This window comes from Monopterus albus, unplaced genomic scaffold (assembly GCF_001952655.1).
Source record: "Monopterus albus unplaced genomic scaffold, M_albus_1.0 scaffold190.1, whole genome shotgun sequence".
In the NCBI taxonomy this organism is placed as follows: Eukaryota; Metazoa; Chordata; class Actinopteri; order Synbranchiformes; family Synbranchidae; genus Monopterus; species Monopterus albus.
Window position 1 is genome coordinate 356,266 of NW_018128070.1, and position 5,568 is coordinate 361,833.

A 5,568-nucleotide genomic window follows, 5' to 3' on the forward strand; every position below is an offset into this window, starting at 1 on the left:
CTCTCCCTATGCTTCTATATGCCACCATTACACATTACTAACTTTTTGTTTCCTCTCTCCCGTAGTGTGTCCTCTCTCTGTACCTTTTTGCAGGTTGCCCTGGCCCTGGAGCATTACGTCTCTGACGAGCAGTCACCAGCCACATCGACCTGATCAGTGTTTGATTGTTTGTTTTGTCTTGTTGCTTTTCTTCTTTTGTTTCTCCTCTATCCACTCACCCCAACCGGTCGAGGCAGAAGGCCGCCCACCAATAGCCGGGAGTCTGTCGGAGGTTTCTTCCGTTAAAGGGAATTTTTCCTCCCCACTGTCGTCAAGTGCTTGCTCACGGGGGATTTGTTGGATTTTTCCCTATGTAATAATATTGATAACAGTAAGGTCTAGACCTTACTTTGTAAAGTGTCCTGAGATGACTTTTGTTGTGATTTGGCGCTATACAAATAAAATTTGATTTGATTTAGTACTCTTCATACTTATATTAACCTTTAGGTCAGTATTCATCGATGCTGAGCATTGTGAGTATGTCACAGACTAATTGGAGAAAAAAAAACCAAAGCGATATGTAGAGAACATGCAGTATGTGACATTGCTTCAATGTGACTTTGTATAACAGTTCCTGTTTGACGAATTTACTTTGAAGTGGCTTTTTTTTTTAAATCTCCGGTTTTCATACCAGTTGATTGCAGAAAACCACAACAAATTTCTGAGTCACTTTTATGTGTGAACCAAATAGGATGAAAAGAATGTGTCTGGTACATTGGTTTACTAATGAATTTTTAATGGGTATTATATCTGTGGCAAATAACTGTACTCAGACACAGTATTTGCTGCAAATAACTGTGCTGGATGGTTTCCACAGATTCAAAATGAACAAAAGAACGGCGGTTACTGGATCCTTCCCGTCTAATGAACAGCGATTCATCACCCTGAATAATATGATACTAGTTCATTTGCATATTTGATGCTAATGTGGTGTTTGTTTACGGTAATGAGCACTTGTAATTGGATTTTAATTCATTACATGAGGAATGGTCTATTGCTGGAAAAGATTTTTGCAGTATTTATGTCAGTGAAAGCATCAATCTTAATGTCACCATATTTCTTGTGCAGAAAGGTGTTATGTGTTTCCAGCAATGCCCAAAAATAATCTGATTTCAGCAAATACAACACCACTTTAAATAGGTGTTTAGGGGTTGTCTGCGACTCAGTTGAGTCAAATCAAATTGTAAAGCTCTCACTTTTAGTATCTCCTACTTTGTGTTGCAATTCATGCATCATTTACATGTACAATGAACGCTCCTGCGCGACTCAATCAATGTAGCAACACAGCTTCCAGCGGCTGTTAGATGAATCTCTCTCACCACTCCTCTCCTCACCACCACTGGAGTCAATCCAAGACAACTGTTAGAGCCACATCGTGCCATGCAAATGAAATCACTGTCTGCAGCTCCTTTACTCACATAAGAAGCTGTTTTCAAACCCACTGGGACAATCTCGGCTGAGAAAATGAAAATTAGCTGCCAATGATGGTACAGTGTTAAGCTTAAGAACATGAACAAATGATTTCAAATTTGGTTTGAGTTAAGTGATCTAAATTTTAATTGCTGACAGGACTAAAGCACATGTTTTATATTTGATGAAAAACGATGCAGCTACTACTGTATCTTTATCTGATCTTCCTGTGTTGAATCTCTTTACATTATATTTAACTAGAGGTGTGATGACACACTTTCCTCACGAGATGAGACGATACACAATACTGGTTCACAAGAACAAAACGAGACGATATTTTAACACTGACAAATATTACTTGGATTTGACTGAAAGTCACAGAATGCAAAACACTGCAGATGCATTTTGAAATGTTTTAACTTATCATGTAATGAATGCCACTTCATTTCTACTTTGAGTATCAACTATCATATGCAGTAAAAGACCGGACAATTATGGCACACCATGTATTTTCATTAGTCCCGGATGTTAAATTGTGTTTTTTTTTTATCTATCAATGCTGACACACTGGTGGTAGAATTAGTGCTAAGGTAGAGTAGGCTACGTTGGCAGCATGGCTAACAAAACACAATGAAAACTCATGGGCCGAAAATGAGAATGAAGCCATGAAACTCCCCTTCCAACGCTCAACCTCTGACCAGCGCAGCCCCGTGCATTAAAACATAACAGGGAGTTGTGTTTTTGCCAGACTAATGTGAATATATCATCACACTCCATCATACTGTATTGGGCTGGTTCTGTTGTGCGCTGTTATCACAAGACAGCTTTTGCCTTGACAAGAAATAACACCACGTTTTAATATCTAGTGGCATGAGATCTCGTCACACCCCATTGCCATTCTGGTCTTGTATCTGAGTCCTCTAGTTAAAAAAAACATTAAACAAACATTAAATAACTTGTAAATCTCATCTATAACTCATTCTGAATTGTAAGGGCTTCAGAATTAAAAGCAGGACAGTTGCTCTAACATCCTTTGCCAGCTTTTCTTGTGTGACCATTTACTGTATATACAAAGAGGTATGTGAGCATAGCTTTTGAGTATTTTCATTTCATTGTACTTTAGACATCTATTCTAAGGTGAGACAAGGCACGTTTATACGTTTAAGTAGCACCCTTCACCAACAAGGCACCTTAAAGTATTATAATGTACTCTACGTCAAACAAATCGCAGGAAACATTTACTTTTTAATCAAACAGCATTAATAAGTATTGCTTATTTTCCAGCTTCTACTTACAAAATACATGATGATCTTAAAATATCATGCACTGCTGTAAATAACTACACAACAACATATGGTATTAAGTAGTTAAAAAAAATGAGCTCCTCCTTTAACAACTACAAGATGCTACTTGTATATTTATGGGTCATTAACTTCAGTAATATTACTGTAGCAGCAACAGAACAATGCTCCCGGGGGCCCATCTTTCAGAATTATGAGTACTAATGATAGTTTAAGTAACATTTACTCATAATATTTACTTAAGGGTCATTTTCACTGCAAGACTTTAACTTGTACATCAGTAAGGAGTAGTCTTAATACTTTCTCTGCCACTGACAAACACCAGTATCCTGGATCTACAGCAGAACACAACAAGATGTCTGGAGACACTGGGTCCACAGTTATATCTGACACAACAACAGATGCTTCATTGAGACAAATCCTTTTTAACAAAAATGTTATTCTGGGGGTTTGATTCTTGTTTTGCATTTACAGTATAAGAAATAACATTCTCAAATTAGACATCAATACCAGCCAAGAACATGAAAATGTCAGAGTCGATTTCCAGTGTCTTTTATTATGTTTTCTTAACCCTCTGACCTTACAGCTTCATCATGAGCATCAGACACAATCTCTGTTTTTTTTCTCTGGCTTAAAAAGACAGTCATATAAAGTATCGTGTATATTCCGCTGCAAAGGGAACAGCTGACATAATGTACGTCATGACTAAAATCACACTGTATGTCCCTTTAAAACAAGTCTTGTACCCTGTTTTGAGGTTGGAATCAGCTCGTTGTCATATCATATCTCCTGGAGACTTACACACAATAAGCTCCTATGCTTCTAGCCCCCTCCTCTCCCGTTTTCTCAAGAACAATGGTCTGAACTTCCATCCTCTTAACAAGAGGGAGCTCGAGCAGAGAGTGCAATATCAAACCGGCAGCTCGTGCGCCCAGCTCATGTTGCCATGGCGATAATGGTAGAATCCATAGCTGCCTCTTTGCCATCTTGGTAATTCAGTTATTTTAGTGTGAGATACAGACTTTGTCAGTGATACAGCTGAGCTACAGAGACCACAATGAAATGGGAGAATTAAATTCTAATAATAAATGCGTTTACTCACTATGTTCAGCATGATGGAAAGATACAGAAAGAGTGAGGAAGTGTAAAAGGAAGGGCTCAGAAATGACAATTTTAAAACACGATAAATCATCTGTGTATTTTCTTCTTGTATAAACTCAATTAATTCATCGCACACACAAACTCTCACCTCGCTATCTCAAATATTTACAGTTGTAATTGCTTTAAATTTATTGTGTATAATTTGTGGAGACAATTGTTCATTGTTTTGTTTTATTATATACATTCGCTGTTCAAGCACATCCTATGAAAATAAAAATCTTAGCAAATGATACTTCTCAAAGGGCAAAATGTTTATAATTCAGGGAGTTATTTTGCAAATAAAACTCAGTAGCTAAATACCTTTCACACACACACAGATAGATAGATTGACTGAGGGGAGCTGCAGCACCTGTTGCATCCTGATCCTTTAGTAAGATTCACAAGGTGTACTCAAAGTGGCTTTCTTAACTTCTCCTGTCCATTTCCACATAAATGCTAAAGTTAACAGATCATGACAAAGGAGCATGCTACATTTAAAAAAAAGTCATTTGTGCCCTTTTGCAGCAAAAAAAAAAAAAAAAAAAAGACCTTAAATTTCCCCTAGCTGATAGCCTGCCAGTAAAATTAGCCAATTTCCTCTCATTAGGAATAGCATCAAACTCAGCAATATATAAACACACCAGTAGTCCCTCCACAGCTGCTGTTTAACTATTTATCATCATGACTGACAACTAGCAACACTTCTTGATGACATGCAGCCTGCCAAATGACTATAAACATGAACACAGCTAGGCCTCTCTTACCTTAAACCAGATGATTAGGCCACTCCTCTCTCTGTGTGGAGAAACGTCCAGGCGGATCATTTATCATTTCAGACCGGAAGTCTGTCCTGATTCTCAGACTTAATTCAGCCTTAATGTATCTTTAAAACGAATGTCCAGTAACGCCGTGTTAAACCTCACAGGGTGAGAAAAATAAGTCGGCGTCGCTCGCTGTCGTTCGCGTGTTTTAGGAAAACACCGGGAGTGCAGTTTAATTAGTTTAAATTTGGCGCGACTTACGGCCAGCAATGACACAAACACGCCGCTCTTCTAATTCCAGTAATGTTCCTCTCCGAGACTTAACAAATGTAGACACACTGAAAGTTTATTACCCCTAGTATAAACTCTTGTCACTTACTGGTCACTTCTCATTTAGCTGACAACGCTAGAGCACTGGCAGCTAATACTAGCTAAACATTTCCTGTTACCCCTCCTTCACATTAAAAATGTCTTCTGTCTTCTTCGTCTTTTTCTTTTTCTTCTTCCTTTTCTTCTTCTTCTTTTATAGATTTTATTGACGTTGGCAACAGCTTAATACGTGCATAACATTTTCAAGTCCTGAATGGCTATTATTGTGAAATTGTCAGTTTAAATGTAATCTATTAGTCACTGCCATTATCGCAGCTATTGTTTGGAGAAAGAAAATACTCATAAACAAGTTTGATTTAAGAGATTGGTAATTTATTTTTTCAGATGATAGAATATTAGCAATAGACATGGAGTGAGTGTGTGTGTTTGTGTGTGTGTGTAAAAGGATGAAAAAATGTAAAAAGGTAGGACTTATAAAGTTCTTCATATTTCAGTCTTAATTCATAAAAAATACCTATTCTAAGCCAACAACCATTTCTGCACAGCACTTGGCAATGATAAGGCCCATTAATCGCCTCGATGGTTTG

General features: G+C 37.6%; 1 protein-coding gene across 2 annotated transcripts in view; it reads right to left on the minus strand.

Moving 5' to 3' along the window:
- cdh19 (cadherin 19, type 2) overlaps positions 1-5,133 on the minus strand; it is a 191,376-nt gene extending 186,243 nt beyond the window's left edge. For both annotated transcript variants that reach the window (XM_020617514.1, XM_020617515.1), the window contains exon 1: positions 4,655-5,133. The gene's annotated coding sequence lies outside the window, so the exon portion shown is untranslated. The remainder of the gene's footprint in view (positions 1-4,654) is intronic.
- Between the last annotated feature and the right edge of the window lie 435 nt (positions 5,134-5,568).